The following is a 9525-nucleotide window of genomic DNA, read 5'->3' on the forward strand; positions in this document are numbered from 1 at the left end:
AATCAGCTTGACTACAGAAAACTTTATTCCTTTCTCTACTTCATTTTCATGAATACCTTAAAGTCACTGACAAAGCATAGTTATTACCATTCTTGAAAAACGGACTTCAGTTCTTCTGTCTGCTCAGGACTCAATACCCTTGTTAAATTATCAGGGCACATTCAAAACGAAAGCCTATAAAAACTGACATAATTCGGGTTGAGCAACATAACTGTGACTGAATTTACCTCTATCTAGTTACTTTGGGAGCCTAGGGGTGGATGGGTGAGGATAAGAAACAGGGAGTCTCTATAGCAATACAAATAGGTCATGTAGGCTTTTTACAAGTAAATTACATTCCGTTTTGAAATAGTAATGACATGGGCTTTGTGGTCTTTTGAAAAGAAAATCCCCTTCTTATTCGAAGGCACTGTACGTTCTAATCTTTAGGCTCAGTATATAAATACTTCAAGTTTCAAGTATATCTTTATTATACCAGCATTGAGCCAAAGACAGAGATCAGCTACTATAGAGGAGATGGTTGGATCCTAAGAGTGATGCCAGGCAAGACCCAAGGCAGATAGATCCCTTACAATGTGGAAGAGTCAGGCTGAGATGAAATGAAATATCTTGGCCAGAAGCTCTTTAAAATCAGTTGCTGACTGATGCAACAGAAATATCTGAACAATAATTTCAATTATCTTCTTACAATCCTCAGACTCTCCAATTCCCACAACAAAAATATAAAGTTGATATGATTGTGCTGACTTTTCAGATTAGTAAATTGAATCACAGAGACCGAGTGACAAGAACATCATTTAAAATTCCTATTCTAACCCACTCTTGGTTTCTTCTAAATGATTTAGTGTACTTTTCTTCAAATTGCAGTATATATACCCCAAGTGTACACGAAGAATTTCCAAGGGAGTAAAATCAAGTTTATTTTTAAAAAAAAAATCGCTTCTAGAACCTCGACTTCCATACGTTTTTCTCCAATATTGTTTACCAAGTCTCCTTGCACCATCATCTGTCTTCCATTTTACAGAAAAAAAGTGTATCTCTCACTCATCAACAACTTGATTTATGGTGATTGCCCCTTGGTGTACAACCTCCAAAGAATGTTACAATATGAGTCAACTCCAAAAAAATTAGTTCATTTAAAGAAAACTGACAGAAATGACTTCTCACTGTATGATTACATTTACATGAAATTTCCAGAAAAGGTAAATCCATATAGTCAGAAAGCAGAACAATGGTTGCCTGAACCTGGAGTTAGGAGCAGTGATTGATGACAAATGGGTAGGAGCAGAAATTTTGAGAGTGACAAAAATGTTCTAAAAGTAAACAGTGGGGGCCAGAGTTGTGGCACCTGCACATCTGTGATGCTGGCATACCATATGGGTGCCAATTCATGTCCCACTGCTCCACTTCTGTTCCAACTCCCTGCTAAGGTGCTAAGGGGGAACAGCAGAAGATGACCCAAGTACATGTACCCCTGTGCCCCCGTGGGAGACATGGAAGAAACTCTCATTTCCTGGCTTCTTCCTGGCCCAGCCTTGGCTGTTGCAGCAATCTGGGGAGTGAACCAATGGATGAAAGATCTCTCTCTCTCTCCATCCCCACCCCTTTCTGTAACTCTGCCTTTCAAATAAATAAGTCAAAATAAATGACACCAAGATCATGGGGTTAGCTCTAAAAACAAACATAAACTGGGATGGTAATTCACAACTTTAAAAACTTACTGAAAATTGTGGGATTGTACATTGAAACTGGGTGAAATTTTGAGGTGTGAATTAACCCTCTATAAAGTTGTTGGGGAAAAAAAACTCCAAGCGGCAAAACAAGAGGACAATGTGTGGGAACAAATCCATTTGCAATCCAGGACACTTTCAGTTCTTTGCTTTCAATAAGAAATTATTTCATTCATTTAGATGCTGGTAGGTAAGTAAAAAATAATTCTTGATGATACGTAATTATTTAAGTTGGGGCACAAAATGCTGAAAGTAGTTAAAGGATTGAGTGACATTACTATACCACAACTGCTTGCAGACTCATCTACTGAGTAAATTTCCACTTTACTTGCATTTATAAAAATAACAAAAGAGATGTTCGATGATGAACTGTCTCATACAAATTAATGATATTAACAATATACGTAAGTACAAAATCCACTACACTTAAAATGCATTTAAAATTATATGTTTAGATTTAATATTTAATGATTGCTAATCAAAATTGTATATTCTAGATTGCCTTAATCAATGTTGTATGAACAAAGATAATCCAATAAAAATTAACTTAGAGCTTTATAATGAGAAGTTATTTAAAGATTACATATCAAATGGTTGGTCTCCAGAAGTGTGATAGGGAGATCAACAAAAGCTTGCACAGTTTAAAGTATACTGTAATGGGGCCAGCACTGTGGCGCAGCCGGTTATGGCCCCAGCCTGCAGTGCCAGCATGCCATATGGGCACCAGTTTGAGTCCCGGCTGCTCCACTTCTGATCCAGCTCTCTGCTAAGGCCTGGGAAAGCAGTAGAGTATGGCCCCTGCACCCACATGGGAAACCCGGAGAAATCTCCTGGCTTCAGATCAGTTAAGTTCTGGCTGTTGCAGCTATCTGGGGAGTGAACCAGCAGATGGAAGACCTTTCTCTTTTTCTGACTCTACCTCTCTCTATAACTCTTTCAAATAAATAAAATAAATATTTAAAAAAAATACACTGTAGTAATATTTCAAAAAAATTCTGTGGATGGAAGAGTAAAAGGTTGTGGGAAGAAGGAAACTAGGATTTCCAGTTGTTAAATAATGGGCTCCATTCCAGTATTTAGCTTATATTTGATACCTTTATAATAGTGACACAATATGTTTATCTGTACACTGTTGTACATGAATTTCAAAAACTGGCAAGATTAATGCATTGTGTTAAAGGCCTAACTTGTGGTCATTTCTGGAGTGTTTTCACTGAAAATGGTATAAGAGCCTTCTAGAGCATAGAAATACCCTGTAGAGGTGGGAGTTTCAGAACTGCATAGTGGTGGGCACATGGAAAATTTCATGTAACTCTATATTTAAAATCTCTGGACTTTATTTTATTTATGGATATCTCAGCAAAAAGTTAAAAGGTAAGACTAAATTTTACAGACTGATAGAAATCACATCCTTTACAACTAAACTGTTATAATTAAAAAAAAAATAAAAATTCATCTTGAAAATGTGCAAAAGGGTATGTAGTTTTTCATAATTGTTTTAGGAAATGTGTGAGTAAAATGTATGAAGACCATTTGATTAGCCTTCCTAATACAGAAATCTGTAGGCATCTTCTCTACTATAAAGATGCAGCTGCCATTAGTAATTTTACTCCCACTCAGGTCTCTGTATCAACTTCACCTCTAAACTGAGCCTCTCTCCAGCAGTCCTTAGCTCACTATTCACATTCCAGGACTACAATACCCAGTAATGCAACCTGGCTCTTTGTGGAAGTTTGTTTCTCACATTGCATTCTGGACTGTGAAGTCCTAAATTCAATAGCAGGAAGGAGTAGAAAAAGCAAATGATGCCAGCGCCATGGCTCACTAGGCTAATCCTCTGCCTGCGGCGCCGGCACACCAGGTTCTAGTCCCGGTCGGGGAGCCGGATTCTGTCCCGGTTGCCCCTCTTCCAGGCCAGCTCTCTGCTGTGGCCCGGGAGTGCAGTGGAGGATGGCCCAAGTCCTTGGGCCCTGCACCCCATGGGAGACCAGGAGAAGCACCTGGCTCCTGCCTTCGGATCAGCACGGTGCGCCGGCCGCGCCGGCCGCAGTGCCCCGGCCGCAGCGGCCATTGGAGGGTGAACCAACGGTAAAGGAAGATCTTTCTCTCTGTCTCTCTCTCTCACTGTCCACTCTGCCTGTCAAAAAAAACAAACAAACAAAAACAAAAACAAACAAACAAACAAAAAAAACAAATGATTTTGGAGTTTTGCATTCTGGGAGTTGTAGTTTTCCTGTACATTCATTCTGGCAAGGCATGAGGTATATACAACTTCAAATCTGCTGAACAGGAAAAAAAAAAAATTAAAAAAAAAGAAAAAAACAGACCTCTGCAGGAAGAAACAACCAGGTAGCTGTAACAGGTTTATGAAGTAAATCTCAGCTGAACTCAGAAATTTGGCCAAGGACAATGAACAGCAACTTGTACCACCATATTAAAAACTGAGCAGATAAAATTTTCAATAACTATATTGGCTTCTCTTATTATAAAGGAAATACTCATTCATAGTTCAAAATATTGAAAATAATACATATGAAAATAAAAATCATAGCTTCCAGAGAGATACATTCGTATCATTCTATATAAGATCCGGTTTTGCCAAATTATGGCAGATACAGTTAAACTGCATAACTATTGAATTGGAGAGGTAGCAATACTGTAAATGAATACTCTAGAAAGTGAAAGAACATCAACTCAATAATAACCAGATCTAGCAAGAGAATTTAGCTAGGTGGCTGCATATAAAATGCAAAACCTAAGCAAACAAACAAAAATATCCCTCTTTTGTGCTGTTATAAAAATTACAATGAGGAAGAGGGTTTAGTTTATGAAACACTAGGACTTAAACAAGAAATGTAGGGATTTTATATGAAGAAATACAATTAATTTACAGTACCTAATGGAGATAATATCATGTGGATTTTGAAAATGTCAACTGTTTCCAGACTATGTTTGCTTAAATATATCTACTGTGCTTTGTGGAGTTGTAGCATCAATTTAACTATCATAACTGTTGATGTTTGGTCTTCAATAAACATAGTAATACACAATTGGACATGTTAATTAACTTCTGTGCCATAGTTTCCTCACCTTTGAAATTGAGACATTTTACTTGGGCCATAGATACAATACAGGAAGGAAAATAAATGAAGCTAGAGATAATTTATATAATCAGGTATTTAGTATAAAACAGTAAGTTATTGAAGCTCCATGAAATTTCACACCGTTCAAATAACCATGTGCCCAAAATAGCACATGTACTAGAAATCCTTATTTTTCATTTCCATTTGGTAGCAATCATTCTATTCAGTTACTTGAAACATTTCATAATCTATTTCCTAATGAAGTGTTCATCCATGTGCAAAAATTTCTCATATGGAAAACTGAGATTGTTTATGAATTTTTCCTCTAAAATAAGGAATTTAATTAGCTTCATTGTGTTTTCTCTGCTTGTTTCAAGAACCGGCTTAGGAAAATATATCTTTGGGCATGATAAATCCTGCCATGTACTTGAATTTTAATTCAAAGCATTCATTAATAAGATGCTAAGGGAGAATTCACACAACCACTTTGGTTCCAACAGTTTATGAACAACAAAAAATAAACCTACAGTAAGTTGTAAGAAGAGGAAGTTCAACATACAGAGTTATAAATCCAGTTACCTTGTGAATAGTAGAAGTGCCACCGAGACAAGCCTTGACTCTCTAATATTCCAGAATATGCTTTCAGTGCTCCCTTTTCATCAATATTATGAAACATCAGGTCTAGCTTTTGGCACAGCAGCTAATATGCCGCTTGGGACACCCTACCAGAGGACTTAGTTTGAGTCTTGGCTCTGCTTCTGATCCAGCTTCCTGGGAATGTACACCCTGGCAGGGAGCAGATGATGGCTCAAGTGCTTGGATCCCTGCCAACCACCTGGGAGACTTGCACTGAATTCTGGACAATTAGCTTCTGACTGACCCAACCCTTGCTCTTTTCAGGCATTTAGGCAGTGAACCAGTGAATGCAAGATCTCTGTCTTTCTGTTTCTCTCTCTCTCTGTAGTCTGCCTTTCAAATAAAATCAAAATCAATAACTAAAAATAGAAAAAATCTGTTATAAAAATGTTGAAATACAGTATTTGTAGTACAGTTGTGTTCCTTTACAATTACATAAATATACACACTTTTAACAATTCCAGCATTTAAGAATTTCTCTATATGAAATTGATTTAACTCTAGAAATCTCTTAGTTTACTTGGTTTTAAATAGTTTATCACTATTTTCAATTGGAAAGCTAATTATGTAGTTTATTTTCTGTTTGATTGGTATGTTTGCAAACACCCTCCATATCCCTGACTTAGCCTCCTTTAGAAAAAGGTGTTGGCAGCCGGCGCCGTGGCTCAATAGGCTAATCCTCCACCTTGCGGCGCCGGCACACCGGGTTCTAGTCCCGGTTGGGGCGCCGGATTCTGTCCCGGTTGCCCCTCTTCCAGGCCAGCTCTCTGCTGTGGCCAGGGAGTGCAGTGGAGGATGGCCCAGGTGCTTGGGCCCTGCACCCCATGGGAGACCAGGAAAAGCACCTGGCTCCTGGCTCCTGCCAGGATCAGCGCGGTGCGCCGGCTGCAGCGGCGGCCATTGGAGGGTGAACCAGCGGCAAAGGAAGACCTTTCTCTCTGTCTCTCTCTCTCACTGTCCACTCTGCCTGTCAAAAAAAAAAAAAAAAAAAAAAAAAAAAAAAAAAAAAAAGGTGTTGGCTCACTAATGTTCTCCTGAGTAGAGAATAGTGTCTAGCAACTGTAGAAGCTCAATTCCTATTTGTTGAAGGAATTGATTCTTTTATGCCAATCTACTACCAGTGTTTCACCTTCTGAAACCCAATATTTCACCAACACTTGTCCTACATGCCATTATTTTATTCCATCTTTAGCCACCTTGGGTCTTTTTAATTAGCCATTTTCTTTTAATATGGGAAGCTCTGATAAAAGACTCATCTTAAAGATACTGGAAAAAATACTGGACCAGCATGCTGCCTGTAGAAATGAACAAAAATGTGAGATAGCATCTCGATGTGGCTAACATAGCATTTGACACCATAGACAGTTAAAATTCTCCTCCTCATTCTTCCTCCTGCCTTTTCTTCCCATAGTATTATTTTTTTTTTATGGTGAAAAAAACATATATTTAGAATTAGCCAGCTGGACTCCGTTCAGATGATCCCAATTTTGTTGGCAACGTCCAGAGCATCATAGTCCGGAGCCAGCCGCACATACGCCTTCTTCTCTCCGTCAGGTCTGATCAGGGTGTTGACTTTGGCCACATCAGTGTCATAGAGTTTCTTCACAGCTTGTTTGATCTGGTGCTTGTTGGCCTTGACATCCACAATGAACACCAGTGTGTTGTTGTCTTCTATCTTCTTCACGGCCGACTCCGTGGTCAGGGGGAACTTGATGATGGCATAGTGGTCAAGCTTGTTTCTCCTGGGGGCGCTCTTCTGAAGGTATTTGGGCTGCCGTCGGAGGCATAGTGTCTTGGGCCGCCGGAAGGTGGGGGACGTGCGGATCTTCTTCTTCTTGTGGCTGTGGACGCCTTTCAGCACTGCCTTCTTGACCTTCAAGGCCTTCGCTTTGGCTTCGACTTTAGGAGGGGCAGGAGCTTCCTTCTTTGCCTTCGGCGCCATCTTGGTGAAAAGCCTTCCCATAGTATTATTAGCACTCAGTGCAGACATGTAAAAATGTGGATATTTAATTGACATTTGCAAAGACCCAGCAAGGTACTACAGTTGATCTTAGCCAAAAGGCCAAGAAGTGATGCAGCAAGGTTTCTGATCTTTTTTTTTTTAAGATTTATTTTATATTTTTGAAAAGAGAGAGACAGAAAGAGATCATCCTTCACTAGTTTACTCCCCAAATGGAAACAACACTGGAACTGGACCAGCTGAAGCCAAGAGCCTGCAACTCAATCTCTCATGTGGATTTCAGGGGCCCAAGCACTTGGGTCATCTTCCACTGCTTACCCAGCTGCATTAACAAGTAGCTGGATTGGAATCAGAGGACATGGGACTCAAACTGGCAGTCATGTGGGATGCTGGTGTCACAAACAGTGACTTAACATGTTGGGACACAATGCTGGCCCTTCTGATCTGTTTTTAACCCAAGAAACTGTCATCATCCATAGAAATAAGCCTTCCTATTTATATGAAAATTTGGAAGAAGAGAGTAAATGCATACGTCCTCTTTTGAAACCTTAAAAATATTGATTTCAGGTGATCTCAAATAAAATGAAGCATGTATTACATATGTATTTAAGTAATCCTCCTTTGACTTTAGCCTGACATTTACTGGCCATCTAACTGGACAAATATATTAAACTCTCAGTCTTAGCTTGCTCCCCTGCAAAATGGAGTGTATATAATCTGTTTAGCTAGACCGTTTCCCAAATTATTTGATCAAATCACATAAGATAATGTACGTGGACTCACCATCATGCTCTATAGGTGGGATTTATTAACCATAATAATACGTATCTGTTAAACAGTGAATTTATACTATAACTTTTCTTATTAATGATTCTTTGTATATAATATTACTTTGGCTCTTGTCATTGTCTACCCATAACCTTTTATAAAGACTGAATTTGCTTGTTCTAATATATAAAAGTGTGTTTATTATAATATATGCAAATATTGAGATGTTTGTTAGTATATTTGTAGATTGAATCATAATAAATTTCATAAAATTTCCTTTTTTCATAAACTATACCTACAACATTTCAAGATACAATGAGGCTTTTATTTATTAGAAAATATAGTTCAAGAAGGAAATATTACCAAAGTCTGTATAAGATTCATCTGTTTGGAAATAGAATCTACTTGAAAATATATTTGTTGCCATTTTGTTTTGGACAAAAACTATAAATTAAACTTACATGTTTCACTATGTTCAACATGTAATTTTTCAAAATCTGTCAAATATTTAAAAATAAACACTTATAGAAGAGATAACAAAATTCTAAGAGCTTGAGTTTTAAAAAATCAACCTCTATTCGTTGAGTTTACTGAGTCCTTATTTTTGTTATTATGGCAATTTCCTTCATCTAAATTGTGGGTGTTTCTGGGTCATTTTAATGCCATTTGTAAATTGCTAAGTTCTATTTGTAAATCAATGAACATTATTGTCAAGTTGTCTTAGAATAAAAACTGGAGTCTGAAACATTAGTTTGCAGTCTTTCATTTTCAGTGAAGTAATTATGCAAATGTTGCCACATCTTCCTAATATAGTGAATAAAAATATCACAATAAATAATCTCATGAAGATATATTATTATATTTGGATTTCAGAGACATTTTAAGAAATATATGGTGAGACTGTGCAATTATTTTACTCTAGAAAATTACTGGTACATAGCACCACCCACCCTCGGCCAGAATACCTACATTCCTATTTTACTTACTGGAAAAAGCAAGACACTCAATTATTAGCAATGCTTTTCTTCTTTGAAGAAATCTGAAAGAAATGATTGAAACACTTGGCAGAGCTCTTAAGTAAAAAGGATATGCTACGTTATTGATTCACTTTGTTCTAACATTTTAATGACACATACACAAGTAATATTCAAAGCATGTTTAACTATAATTATACTCCACAGATGTTCAGGAGAAATTAGGAAATGTGATGATTTGAAATGGAATTGCCATGCAGAAATTCTAATCTTTTGACTATACCTTTCTTTGAAAAATAAGCGTCTAGTTCAGCATTTAGATGCCCAAATGCACGTGCAATTTGAAGTCTTGAGTAAATCCTTGCGTATACAAA

At 37.6% G+C, this 9525-nt stretch overlaps 1 pseudogene across 1 annotated transcript; it reads right to left on the reverse strand.

Moving 5' to 3' along the window:
- Positions 1 to 6869: 6869 nt before the first annotated feature.
- LOC149119654 (large ribosomal subunit protein uL23 pseudogene) lies at positions 6870 to 7406 on the reverse strand (annotated as a pseudogene). Its single transcript, XR_016227718.1, has one exon. The product of XR_016227718.1 is annotated as a large ribosomal subunit protein uL23 pseudogene (transcript).
- Positions 7407 to 9525: the final 2119 nt, after the last annotated feature.

Source organism: Oryctolagus cuniculus, chromosome X, assembly GCF_051225735.1.
Source record: "Oryctolagus cuniculus isolate XC-2025 breed Fujian yellow rabbit chromosome X, ASM5122573v1, whole genome shotgun sequence".
Classification (NCBI taxonomy): domain Eukaryota; kingdom Metazoa; phylum Chordata; class Mammalia; order Lagomorpha; family Leporidae; genus Oryctolagus; species Oryctolagus cuniculus.